At 40.2% G+C, this 15,159-nt stretch overlaps 1 protein-coding gene across 1 annotated transcript in view; it reads right to left on the bottom strand.

Annotated features, from left to right (window-relative positions):
• The window catches only part of palm3 (paralemmin 3), a 40,603-nt gene extending 33,157 nt beyond the window's left edge, over positions 1-7,446 (bottom strand). The window contains exon 1 of the mRNA XM_034082612.2: positions 6,950-7,446. The gene's annotated coding sequence lies outside the window, so the exon portion shown is untranslated. The remainder of the gene's footprint in view (positions 1-6,949) is intronic.
• Positions 7,447-15,159: the final 7,713 nt, after the last annotated feature.

Below are 15,159 nucleotides of genomic sequence, written 5' to 3'. Positions count from 1 at the left end.
CCAATGCAAGGGTGCCCGGTCACCTTGTAAATGTTCAGTCGGGCAACGTAATGTTTAACTTTCCTTCTACCTCCTCATCACTGTGGGCAAACAAACTGAATTCCAGCCTAACATTAACGAAATTATAGGAACAAAACACTTATCTTTCAACCCCCAGCTGCTCACCATCTCTGAGAGTAGTGTTCTTGTGAACACCATGAAGGATGCATTTTCATGAAAATGACTTGTGTCACTACTCTCAGAGATGGTGAGCAGCTTTTGGTAGTGCAGCTTTGGTAGTGCTGCCCCCCCCCCCGTTGATGGGCCGTGGCCAAACTGGTCGTACTCTCTCCTCCTCTTGTAGGACATGTTTATTTTAGCTCAGATTGAAGAGCATTGATTTCAGAGGCATGATCAAAATCTCATTCACAGGAGCATAGTGTAAACAGGAACTTACTTAATCTCAGGTGGGCATCGATTTGGCATCAACCTCTCCGATTAGCTCAATGTCAGATATCTCTGCCCTTGGTAGCAAACCCAGACCTTTGTTTATAGATAAATATGAATGTTAAATCTCTTGGTTGTTTTATTTTTCATCAATCAAACAAAGTTTCTTCTCAACTTAGCTCTCAGATTTAATTGAAAAGCTCATGAGTGATTTCCTCTCCGTTTAATATTTTGCTGAAACTCCGCTAACTGGTATCTCTGTAGCATTTAGAGTTATAATCCATTTCAACAGACCTGAGGAATTTTCGTTAAGGATTAACAATGTAGCTCATTATTCTTCCTCTGCTCTTGGCCGTCTTTCATTTCTCTCTTGCTTACATCTACCCTCATCCAGATCTTGGTCTCCTAGTTTCTCTTGAATTGAATTTCTTAAAGCTTGTGTCTTTGTTGTTTTGTAACAGATCTTTCTGTAACTTTGAGACTTCCTGTTGATTTAAACCTTAATGGGATGACTTTTTCAATCTGACATTAACAAACAGCACTTGCCACATTAAGAAACGCTTTTAAAGACAGTGTTCAAATAATGCCAACCATTCAGAAAGGATGTACAAAGTACACAGCAAAGCCTGTTCAGTGTCTTTTTGTAATGGGTGAACAGAACAGCTTGTACACTCAAATAAACATTAACAAAAATGTCTGTCTGTCAGCATTAATATTTGATTGTCCCTGAGGTATGTTAATATTAACTTCCGCTAACAGCTGACAATCTTTAACTAATATTAATTGTCCACCCATGTCTGGTCCCAAAGACAGATTTGTAGCAGTGTTAAGTTCTTGACTAGTTCCCAGGACCCAACTCTGTCAACAGCTCTTCTCACCATCACCATGGCTGAACCAGGGTCAACATGCTTGGACAGAAGAATGCCTTCTCTTTTACATATTGTGTTCCTCAGTGCATAAACACTAGGACACTTAAGATACTTGCTTGACCTGGGCAGGCAAATAATGTGAGTTGTCAACCAAGGACAGAATTTGGTGATCACCGATACAGAATGAACTGACTGCATGGCTAATATTCTTATATATGGATGGCTAAAAGTCTCCATCACATGCTGCATGCATGGTTTACAGCTACAAAATGAACACTGGATTTGGTGCGTAACTCCACTTGATGAAATTCAAACCAAGGAAGATAGACCTTTTTTTAAACACCATACAAAAATAAATCTATATGTCAAGGTGTCGGACTCCATTATGCTCAGAAAAATGGGTTACATCAGCTCTCATGTTGTCCTTTAACTAGTGCATGATGGTGATCCAAAACATTCTGACACGGCCACATCTTAATATGGATCTCTGTTCCTCCCCGAGTATTGCCTTTAATGTTTAATTTTTTTATTCAGTATTTAGAGTAAATCTTGAGATAATTGACACTATGCAGCATTAAGCAGTGAACTAAGAGTTAGAATATGTTGTTCATCCCAACATCTGACAAACATGCCTGTAAGCACGAAAGGAGATAAATAAATTCAAAGACCTCTCTGATGATGAAAAAGCATGTTCTGTTTATGGAGCATGCAATTCAACCAAGGCTCAAACCAAAATCAAACAAATCAAATAGCTTGGCAAATCCGTTCACTTCAGTGTGGGATGTGGATCTGTCGCTGGAATTTTGAGCTACCAGACAGGGGAGCTTCTTGCCTTTAATTATGAGTTGGAAATGATGACACTTTTACAATTGAATGACCTGACAACAACAACAACAACAACAACAACACACAATAGCTACAGATTTGGAAGGCAGTATAACATTAGACAGCCTTCTGTCTAGTACTTTCTCTCACTAAAGAAATAAACACATATTGACAATAAAAATGTGGTCCTACTGCTAACCATTAATTTGATGTGTTTTATCAATATGGTGCATAAGCTAATGCATAATACCAAGTCTAATTTGCTCTCATGTTTTGCCAGCATTTCAAATATATACCCACATTTCAGTAAACAAGCATCATTCAGGTAAGTGTTGACTGCATTGGCTAACCAGACAATGTAACCTAGTAACCACAGCTGTGTGTATTTGTTACTGGCATCTTGAGGTAGCATTTCTACCCCTGTTAAGGAGGTTATATTTCTGGTTTGGTTTGCTTGTTTGTTTGAAACATAAGGGGGGTTTAGCATGGGCCAATACACTCATTATTTTCCACTTACGGAAACATCTTTGGCAGAGGTCTGCGCCCTGTTGTTAGTTGTTCATGTGAACCTATAGAAAAACTAATAAGGTCTAATAAAAACCATCCTGTAATAAACCATAGAGGTTGTAATGTTCATTTTTTGTTGACAATGTTTTAACCTCTGATCTAGAGTGTTGATTTAACTGTATGATCATTTTGGAGGCTTGGTGCTTTAGAATTGTATTGCTTTTTACTGACCTGTATTTCTATTTGAATACGTTTCAACAACCTACAGTACTAACACAAACTGAGAATTATATCTGCAACGAAGGTAAGATTCCATGAAAAAAAGTGAAAATGTGGAAAGCAAAGAGGCTTAAATGTCCTGTTGGACAATAATAATAATAATAGATTTAATTTGTTAGCGCTTTTACAGGTGCTCAAAGACACTTTACAGATATAGTGAAGAGAAAAGAAAAGAAAAGAAAGGAACAACAAATAATGCAAACATTGTAATGCAAACAATGCTCAGGTCTTTGTCGAAACTATCTCTCCAGATCAGTTTCAAACATAACATATGAACTGTCTAACCCTTGTTTGCTTGCTTACATTGATGCCAGTTCAAAAAAAGGGCATGTGTACCACAGACAGAGTAAACCAAAGATTAGTAAATGCTTTCTGTCATCCCCCTTCCCTCACTGTCAGCCAGCATGTCTGAGGCTTGGAGTCAACACATTATTGCAAATGAAAGGAATCCCACACACAGACACACAAGCAGAATGATTTAAAGACCGCCATTTAAAAAAACGCCTCCCGAGCCTAAACAAGACACAAAAACACAAAAGAAAGAAGACTGACAAAAGGACGACTGTAGTTCACACTCTAATGTGAGGGCGTGGCTGGTATTTCTGGTATGTTAGCACTGACACTGTTGGTCAGATGAGCTCACTGGAGAGACATTTAGCATATGTCTCAATTTAAATATTTCTAAATACTGTAAAAAAATTAACACAATTTTTTTGAACCAACTTTCACCAAATGTACCCATGAATATCAGTTCACTCATCCTTCTGAGTATGCATCAGATACATAAACTGTCTAAAGTCTGTTAAAGTAACACTGGTGATATCTTAGTGATCAAAAATATATCTGCAAAGATATCCTAACCTATGGCACATTTGAAACACTAAATTGATGGAGTACAATTTTAAAGGACTACTTTGAATTGAGTAGTCCTTTAAAATGTAAACATAACTTAGTAACATCAACCAGAGCAAAGTCATAGTTGAATTAAGCAAAACAGATTACTCCACATTTAGCTGCTTTCACAAAAGGAATACTACATAATGTACGTTTAACCATCAACCATGAACATTGGGGTTTTCTCAGCATTATGTGCCAATGTAGCTCCCCTGAGAACTAACAATTATGTATCACTTCCATTGCTCAACCAGCAGAAGAAAATTGCATACTGTGGGGCTATCTTGTTTCCAGGTGAACCATCTCTGCTTCACCTGTCTAAGTCTAATCCTCTGTAAAGCCATAATAATAACAGCCTAAAGCACAGTCACAGACATTATGAGCAGTGGCAACAAGGTCTGTGATCTCTCTGTAGTTCATGGGGCGACATTAATCAGGCTAGGGTTCTCTACACGTGGAAATAGCCTATTTGGAACATGGATATTTAGAAACAGTCACAGTGAAGTTTGTTTCATATGCCAATGCTACACTAAGAGGGAAAGAGATGTGAAGATCTGATATGACTTCAGCAGAGGATGAACAGACAGACAGAGAGATACATGCTGGAGGCAATGTGGCAGTGAGGAATTTCCCTCCTCCTGAAAATCCATCTATCATCCAGTTTTCCAAGCAAAGAAGTGGTGGATTTCATCTCTCCCGGCTACTCCTTTGTCTCCCCTCTCCTTCATCTTGCCGATTTTTAATCTCCCTCCCTCTCTCCAACACGATTTGAAAAGATAAAACTCTGCTGATTGGTGATGCTACGACCACAGTTTATTTTGCCCCTTTATCTGTCTTTAACAGCGACCTCGCCCACTCTAGCCGTCTCACTTCCACTTTGTACATTTGAGTAGATTTCTGCAGATTCAAAACAAAACTGGTTCACAAATAAATGGCTTATCGACCCTGGTTCTATTTATTGCATGCATCAGAGAAGAAAAACATTTCAGCTGCAGAGCAACAAACAGAACAGCAGATTAGAAGGAGATAAAGTGAGGGTGGAAAATCTTATTTGATGTTTTGTACAAGAGAGGTATGACCTAAACAAGACCTGGGTCACACTGCATTCAAGACAGCATATTGATAACCCTACAAATATTTGATGATTTTGGAGGATAATGATTAAAAACTATTTGATGATACTACCGATATTTGAGAATTTCCAAAAAATCGTATAATAACATATCCGGAGTTTTAGTTTTGCTTACACAAACCCTAAGATAAACAAACAACAATAACAAAATTCCCTCAAAAAAGTGTTTACATATTCCAAACAAGATATTTACTGTTGTGTGATGTAAAATGTTATTTACCAATGCAAGTATTTAACAGTTGAACCATAAATGCTATTAATCCTCGTTGTACAAAACATATTTCTGCCAATTCCTTATTTACATTTATTGTCATCAATATGATGGTATAAAAATGTAAGCCGATGCAATATACCTGCAATAAGCTAATATTGCTTGTGCTCTAAAGGCTATAATAGTCCAAATGTCATAGATACTTCAATAGCACATCCAAAAACTAAATTCAAAAATGTGATACATGTTACAAATAATGTTGAAAACATCAACGTTGAAAGACTGTAGTAGAAAGATCTGTTTGACCGATCACAAAAGACAGCAGTGAGCTTTATGAGTCAGACTAAAAACTGTCAGCGTAAAAGAATGCCAGACATGAACAGTCAGCACAACCCTCAATAGAGTCAAACAGCTGAAAATGTGACAGCAGCATGACAGAGTTAAATATCATGCCACTACAACAGAATGACAAAACCAGCAACATGTGGACGCCAAGCTGAGTGCAAAGTCACTGACCAGACCACTTATCATTTACAGCAACTATACAGAATGGCTTTTAATAAATGTTATACACACAGCTAAAGATCAGGAGGCTGTGTCTGAGGTGGACACCAGCTGAAGTTTATTTCAAAAGTGATTTACCTATTAACTGCCTCATAAAACAGCATTGCTGATCTGTTATTTGCTTGCTTCGCTTACTTCTGTGACATTTATATCCTCATGTATCCTGTGCAGGGATTCTTTATGTGCAACTTCTCTTTGAAACCTCTGACATAATGTAGCCTATGCTTGTTAACAAACCCTGGAGAAAATAACTGTTTCCTGAGTCAAATTAAGCCAAAGGTGAGCAACACCCCCCGGATATGGCCTCAAGTCCCTCAGTTCTCCAGCCTGACAGAGGGAAGGCAGTGTCAGGAGCTCCTGCTGGGATCTCTGCTTGTTAATCATTGTGCTCAGCTGCATGCTAAGCAGGGTTTGTTTGATGGCTTATGAGGCAGAAATTGTACTTTATATAAAGCTAGAGTTTAGCACAGATCAAGGATATCTGTGGTTAAAAGTGATGAAACAGCAGTCAGTTGGCGTAAAATAGGCGAGTCAAACATATGAAAGTCATAACATGTGGTTTATCTGATATACACACATTGAGATTTTAACTGTAGTGTGCTTATTGTTTTATGTGTGCTTGGTGTGTCTTTTCATGTGTGTGTGTGCAACAGCAGCTAAGAAAGTGTCATAGATAACACCACTATCTCAACAACTGCATCATAAAACTGTTGTAAATGCCTTGCAAACGTTAAGCTTTTGTACTTAATTACTCGTAAAGCTGACAAATAAAGTGCAGTAAAGAGATACAGCTATAATTCAACACTGAAATAAAACAAGATAGGCCTACACACATGATACTGCACACATGCCATAGGATACATTTTTAGATGAAAGCTCCATTTACTAAGACTTTCACTGTAAAGTCACAACTGTGCAAAAATGAAAGTCTTATCTGTTTACAAGTGCTTTTTAATAGGTTGGATCAGGATTCAAGAAGCCAAAGAGGGACAGAAAACGTCACATCACGTTTGACTTTTGAACAGCTACATTATATTTCAAAGGGTTTTAATCATAGTAGGCTACGACTCTTTGGTTTGAAATGTTTTGGTCAGACATGTCAACAGCTGCCTTGTCCGTCCACTGTAGCTGGACTCACTTACACCTCTTGGCCCAGTTTCACAAAGTGTCAACCCCGACCAACCACGTACACTAACCGTGTTAAAATGCATGCGGGAAAATGTTGTCCAAAAATAAACTTACCTGTTCAAACTTGGCCACTTGCTTTATAGGTCCAATCGACTGAAGGAGGAACACGAGAGAAGTGGACACAGGACCAAAAGCGAAAACAGGAAAGAGAGTAGTCTTTCTTCCAGCGTAATTAGTTTTTAGTTAGCCCCAAAGCTAAAATACGACACAAACTCTCCGGAACAGTTGAACACCTGAGTAGCCCCCGCTCAGCGCTGCCTTCCTATGCTTCGCTCGTCAACATGAACATCGGACGACGCGTGGTTACGTTTGTCAAACTTTAACAGGTCTAAAAAAGTTTGTTTTAGGTAGTAGGTCCAGGCATTGATACAACACGAACTGAAACCGTGTCGTGAAGCTGCTCTCACACCGCCTCTCTTCGTGTCTGAACCCGTCTGTGAGGAGGGATAGAGTCGGTCTGTCCCGGGGTTACCTGACTCCAGTCATTACCGAGAGGCCAGCCCTCCACACAGCAGCAGCAGCAGCCTCATGTTTCCTGTTGTTCTGAATAACTGCAGAGCAGATACACAGCTTCGAAAGTAACAGGTTAAGATGCTTATTTAGCGACCAATATAACACGCCATGTGGTGTTTGAACAAATGGTGTAGGGAGAAAGTTAAAAGTCAATGCGATGTTTACTCCTTCAAGCGTAAAGCTGTAAAACAAATATCAAACTCAGTTGACGTTAGCATGCCTTTTGAGTGTCTACTATCATTGTCTCATGTGTGTATGTGTACATTTGAATAAAGTTTTGCAAGATGATTGTATTGATAGACATCACAGTCAGAATAATTTTGATTGCAAAGCTCAACCATTAAAATCATGTAACGTCATCAGCCTCACCATGTGGTCTGATTCTTGCAGGTGCCCAAGGCCCTTCCATGGTATCAGAACTGATTGTGATGAGGGAGTGGCTATATACAGGACGGTCCTGTATATAAGGTCTCTGAAGTGGCTATATACAGGACGGTCCTGTACACAACGCCAAATGGCTATATACAGGACCGTCCTGTACACAGCTCTCTGAAATGGCTATACAGGATGGTCCTGCACAGAAGCCCTGAAATGGCTTTTTATGTAGTCTACAGAAATATGGATATAATTGGTGTACAATTAACGTTTACAGCAGGATAAATTACAAAAATGTACAGCATACTACATACAATTCAAAAGACGGTTTCTCCGATTTCTAAAATAAAAATGTCGGCGTAGCCGATAAATGATTTGTGTTGCTTTCAATGCAAAATCACTACACGTCAACGAAATGTCGGCGTATTCTTTAAAAAAAAAACTTCAGTTTTAATAAAACCGAGTAGTCTTTAAAGTATGCAGTGATATCCTTTACAAGTAAAACATTGTGCATTGGAAAATATAAAGTAGAAAATGATTGAAACAACATAAAAAGATAAGCCATAAAAAGCTAAGCAATTGGCATGGAAAGAGATTTAATTGCCACAATTTTATATTGAGGGGAAACTCATTGAAAATAATGTTGTCGTGAGAATATTTATCTGTGAATCCTATCCCTACATTACCACCCGCGAAACTTGCTTAAGCATGCTATAATAGCCCGGTCTGTATATAGTCATTTGACGTTAGCTGCAGGACGGTCCTGTATATAGCCATTTCAGAGACCTTATATACAGGACCGTCCTGTATATAGCCATTTCAGGGCTTCTGTGCAGGACCGTCCTGTATATAGCCATTTCAGAGAGCTGTGTACAGGACGGTCCTGTATATAGCCATTTGGCGTTGTGTACAGGACCGTCCTGTATATAGCCTCGGCTTTGTGATGAAGTGAGGCATCTGAGCAAAATAGGTCATATTTGCATGGGAACCTATCTAATTGTATCTCATGAATGAACAAAACTATTGCATTTAATGTAAAACGTCTCTGTGAATGAAAGCTGGGCCTTAAAGTGTAAAATCCCTCTCAGTTCAACTGAATGTTTCCATATCCTGCACTTTCACATAAAAATGATGGCCAGTGCTGATGGCCAGCTCTCTTTGGTTTAGATGTTAATCCTGGACATAATTCAAACACATACAAAATAAGTACAAATGAAGCCCTTCTAGTTTACAGTACATTTGTTTTATTTAATAGCCTTATCTTAAAGAGCCTGTGACACGGTTTTCCCCCATCATCCAAACCCATCAATTTGAGTAAATATTGTCCCCTTGAAAACTGTTACTGAACTGATTTTGGATATGTGTACTTTGATAACCATTAATCTGCCCTTCAATGTTGACAATTTTCTGGATCTTCTCGCGGATTCTTAAAGTCCCGCCAAATGATGTGTGACGTCATTGCGGGCACAGCGCTCCAGCTGCACCGTTCAGGATCCCAGCTTCTGCATGTAAACGCACGATGGTGCACACAGCAGCAAGCTCAGACAGCGATAACAGTTTAATTTTGAACGTGTCTGAGAGCTCATATGAGGCTGAAGGATCGGTTTATGTTGTATCTGTTAGAAGTTTAGGAATGAGGTGCGTCAATATGGGCGATCATATGGTCATGTAGCCAGTGGTGGAATGGGACTAAAAATCATCCCGGGACTCTCGACCGGCCCACTTCGGTACCGCTAGTAAATTGTCAACGGGGGGAGTGGGGGATGTCAGGGGCGGCGGGTGCTGTAGATAGTACATGTAAATATGTAAATATTTGTGTCACTGCATCCTGGTAAAATACAAATATAATGTATAATGTCTGTGTCTTTGACCTTAGCGCTGCTAGCCACCTGTGCCCTGTACTACGAAGCCCTGGATATGTTTGAGTAACAAACAAACTAACAACAACAAACTAACAAACGAGATCTCGCTAAGCGGTCCTACGACGCTGGTTATCAACTCGGTAAATCAAGCCAGGGGTTCTCTCTCCAGCTGAGAGCGCGTTCATGTCTAACCCCCTAAACGCACCAGGAGCGTCTGCGCCGCGTTACGTTGCGGCTGCGCCACGCTGCGACTGCGCCACGCTGCGACCTCCTCCTGCGACCTAACACACCAGGCGCGTTTCAAAATGTTGCGGAAGCGGAGCGTCGTGTGTGCAGCCTCACAGTTCTTAATTAACTTTAAAACATTAATATGTAGTTGTTACCTTCCACTCCACAAACTTCAGCGACTAAAAACCAGGCCTTGTCCTTTCTGATGTTGTCCTTGTAAAAAGCATTGGTTACATCGTATACAATGGTGTGTGAAGGAGTAGGTAGCACTTTCTCCGCGCCGTTCCTATGAGCTTGCTTTAAAAGAAGGAACACTCAAAACAACCAGGACGAGGGTTAAACAAAAATCTGTTTTAATCATAAAAGGTAATAATGCAATACAATACATTACCATACAAAGCCATATCATATGCGTAATGTCAGGAGTATGCCTACTCCTGGCCTTGTTCACGGGCTGCCACGACCTTCCGGTCCGGGCGGCGCGAGAAGAGAGCGGGAACAACAAGCTAAACAAGCTATCAATACCCACACAAACAGAAAGGGGTGGAGTTTCATTTGGGAGATACCAAAACGCTGTCTCACAGGGAATAAGCGCGGGCAGCAGAGAACCAAACAGTTTTCCGTTTGAAGCAAAACACATTCTTCTTATGTAGCTTATCACACAATAGTCCATATGTTTTCCCGCTATGAAAGCCACAGGTGTTGGGAAGGCCTGCAGGATGCACATCATTAAAATCAGGGGAAATGTCCCTCCCAATTTGCAAAGCCTATCGATGGTTTAACCCAGAAAAACACTCAAAGGGGTAATCTTTTCTCTCAAAACAGAACTCACGATTAACTCTGCATCTCCCTTCTTCAAAAATAGCTTAAAAACACCCTTTTGATAAACAGGTAAAAGTCAAAGAAAAAGACTATTGCGCTAATCTACTTTTAAGAAAAAGGGAACATTGTTTCAGGAATCTATAAAAAACCTCTATATTTGAGAGGAAAAATTTACTTTTTGTTCCTTCAACTATTAACACACAGGAATGTATAAACCCACACATATATTAGGGATGACATGATGTAATACACCTCCTATAGATGGGTGACATTAAAATGAACATACCAAAAATATGCGGCCTCAATTCTTTGGTACAATACCTCACATCAATTTCCACAATTCCCTCTTTTGCACTCTTAAAAAAGAGTGCAACTTACACAAGGCACTTGAAACATAACTATTGTCACTCCTCTCCACTGTGTTCATCTCTCAACATTATATTTAGAGCCCTTTAAACATTTGGAAACAGCCCTTCATAGCAATTTCTTATGGCAGAAGGAGAGGGAGACCAAAACATGTCAAACAACTGCGTCCTTGTCTGCTGAGTCTCCATACTCGTCCTCTCCCTCCGAGACACAGGCCAACAGTGTCATTTGATACGGAGAGGGAGAAGCAGCAAAAAAATTGTTTAATAAAAGTTCCTCAAAAAATGGAATATTAAAAGTTCCACACCGGCAATATCCACCAAAAATGGGATACAAGAACAAACTCCACACCAGCTATATCCACCTGTTTCAGCGGAGAGTGGAGTCCCCTGTGCCATCCTGGCTTGCCGTGTCTTTGTCCCCTCTGATCCGCTGACGGCGGCTTCTGGGCTGCCTGCTAGAGAGATGTCTTCCTTCTCCTCCGGCTCGCTGATGGCGGCTTCCGAGTCGATGCTGAATAGATGTCCTCCCGATCTTCCTTCTCCGGTCCGATGATGATGCCTCCCGGGACGACTGCTGGATGGATGTCCTCTAGGTCCTCCTTCCCTGGTCCGATGATGATGCCTCCTGGGACGACTGCTGGATGGATGTCCTCGAGGTCCTTCTCCTCCAGTCCGCTGATGACAGCATCCGAGTCGACCTCCATGACGAGAGCCAGATCCGTCCTGATGTCGTCTAGGGTCCTCGCAGGTGTTTTCCCGACCGCACACTGGCTCCAGTGGTACCAGTTGTCCCCCTTTCCTTGTAGGCGGACGGCATGGGATGTCCTCTGGGTCACTCGGTAGGGGCCGTAAAACCTGGGGTTGAGCCACTTTGTCCTGATGACAGTCCGCCTCATGCGTCTCGGGTCCCCATTTTGGCGTCAACAACCTGTGTGGAGAAATCTGATACAAATCCCTCAAGCCTACGCTAATTGTGCAGCTTCAGAATCTTAATACTTGGACTGTGCCAACTAAATAAGAACCCCAACATCTTTAGGTAAACTAAATAACATATTTCAATAGCTCTGAATTTCTGACAAGCATCTGTGTTTATTTTTAAATGAAATCCTTGAGATCCCATTAAAAATCTAAATATGATTTGAACTGCTAATGTTTCTGGTAAAGAAACACACTAATGTTATGGATTCAAAAACAACCACAATCACAATACTAACAAAGTGAATGGCTTCTGGTAATACTGCTTCTACCCGTCAGTGCTTAGATATTATCCCGCTGAAAAAATGAATACAGAATTCCCACAAACTGTCATCAAATGTCTTTCTATTATAAATTTAGATGAAATGTATATCCCCATAATGACCTAAACAATAAAGTCTATGGCTCTTACTTCTTTACCAGACTAGTTACATGATGCTGTTTAAATTACATTGTGTCTCATTACATTACTATGTTTTAGCTTAACTGTAAATATGTTCTTTCTACATTTCAAACCTCAGTTACTTTAATACCTGTTGAAACATTAGTTGAAACATTACTCACAGGTCAGCTTCTTCAGTATTCCATTCTGGACTTACATCTCTCACAGTAGCCCCTTGGCCACTGATTCTTTATCTGTGTTACCTGCTATAACTCAATCAATATTAGAGACATGTCAACATTAATCAAACAGCATCTTATCCCCAGATATGGAGCAGGTCAATTCTAAAACTGTCAATCAATGGTCAGATTGAACAATCGAGTTGGGGCAGCCGGTTCCTTTCAGTCCCTAAATGAAAAATGTACATTGTGAAGTTTACACTCCCCCTTTTTTACACATTAACTCATGTGTAAATAAAATCCTGTATGGGAAGAAAACCTTCAGGTCATAATGGCGGTAATTAATTTTTTGAATTAATTGCGTTAAAATATTAACGCATGTGCAGAATGGCCCGCCCCATACGTGCCACCAGTGGCAGCGCCAGGGTATGGCTGGGGTAGGCTACACCCATACCAAGAAATGGCTTAGCCCCACCATGAAAAATGATGTTAAAGTAAGCAAAATAAAGTCTGCCAACTCGCGCGGCGTAAATTGCACAGACAGCAGTTAGTCAGATTGATTTCAGTAGCCACGGTTTTGAAAACTTTTGTCACGTAGTGATCGTCTTCTCAATAGAACATCTTTGATAACGGCGTGGTGTTGTTGCAGGAAGTCCCGACGGAGAATACTCTTGCTGGAGTACAGGGCAGAGCCATATAATAGTAATAATATGGCTCTGGTACAGGGGTGCACATAACTGGTACGCAGGTTATGTGCGTAATCTGAAATGCGTACCGTCACTTGTGTCACAAAGCGCATTTGCGTACCGACGTACTTTTGAAGCTTTTCCAGAAGGCGGTTAGATCACCGGACGACAGAGTCGGTCTCCGTGTGCACAGACAGGGCCGGTCTCCGTGTGCACAGACAGGGCTGCTGTTAACGTCGGTCTGTACAACGGAACTGTGCCAAAACTACGCCAACCGGCTGCGGAGGGAGACTCCCCTCATCACTGGAGAACTGCGCTAAAACAGCTGATCACAACGTTCACACTCTGTGGTCACGAAGTACTCCACTAGCCCCCCCCCCCCCCTCTGTCGACTTTCCTGAAGTACTCCCCCGTTGATGGAAATCAACACGTAATGAATTAAGACCCCACGGTTTGATGATTGATAGGTGTGTGGGTTGTCTTTCATTTTGACATGCAGAAAAATGTTATAATAAACATAGATACTGTATGTTAAATGGATATATCCGCCTGCTTTCATTTATCTTTCCATTCCCACAACAATATACATAAATAAATGGCATATTTTGGACATAGTTCGAATGGTGATTAATCATGATTAATTAATTTTTAAGCTGTGATTAATCTGATTAAAAATTGTAATCGTTTGACAGCCCTAATTATAAGACAATACCAAACATTTTTCCCAAATGTACATCCATCATTTCCACAGTAAACACTTCAGTGAAATGAAGTGTTTCTCTCCATCATTCAGCCCTAAAAGAAACAGAATCCTCAAATGTCATAGTTTGAGTTTCACATTCTGCAAACCGCCACCTCCTGTGGGAGTGAAATATCAAGTAGGTTAGAAACGGGTCACATGTGCGGTTTCCCCTTTTGTGGAATTTTTAGGAAAACTCTCATTTCACACATTATCACACAAAAATAATGTGTTAGTCCAAAAACATGCTTGATTAGTCATTGTTTTAAATCATGCAGTTGCACTGATCAGATGCAGACATACACTCACTCACACTGTCAGGTTGTAAAGTCAGGTTTGGTCAGGTTCACCTCAGAGTCAGTCATTGATAGTGCCTTCCCAAGTTACCCTGTCGGTCAGGGTCAAAGGTCAGTTGGTCTCAGTCTTTTTGGCCATGTGTCGTGCTCTGCAGAGACTCCGATCTTCCAGCACAGGCCAGCATCCTCCGTCTATAAAAATCTGTATATATGGAGAGCCATCATTTATTAATTCACAATTACAACTATAATGTTCAAGATATCTCCAACCCCTCATTGGAATAGCTGTTTCCCACATTCCCTGAAAAGTGTCTGGCCAAAAAATGTCACTTCCTTAGAGTACTACTACTGCAATTCATTTACACTTAATTAGTATTAAAATGACTAATAGATCTATTTCAGAAACTTGTGTACATCACTATTATCTTGTGTCAAAACTATACTATATATAGTTTAGAACCAGCTTTCCCTTCAACTTGACCTATATAAAGAAATATTTGTCTGATCTTATAGAGCTGTTACTAAAACTCTCCCTTTGAACTGATCAATACTGTAACAAATTAAAACACTACCAAATTCACACATGAATAAAAACTCTAAAAGAATAATTTGTAAACATGATGAAAAGATTGAAGAATATGGTTCTACTCTGTACTCCTAACTCCAAAACACCCACTACTTAAAGTCTAGTGCATACTTCCACCATGCCTTCCCCCTCCCTCATCAGTGTGTTTTATGATGATTTTTCACTTCACTTTAATAGTTTTCCTCTTTACCGCTATTTTTAATTTACCAATTGATTAATTTACCAATTGATTAATTTATGGTTAATACATCTT

Source organism: Pseudochaenichthys georgianus, chromosome 1 (genome assembly GCF_902827115.2).
Source record: "Pseudochaenichthys georgianus chromosome 1, fPseGeo1.2, whole genome shotgun sequence".
NCBI classification, from domain to species: Eukaryota; Metazoa; Chordata; class Actinopteri; order Perciformes; family Channichthyidae; genus Pseudochaenichthys; species Pseudochaenichthys georgianus.
Note: the sequence above shows the minus strand (reverse complement) of the source record. Positions and strands in the feature narration are given on the sequence as shown.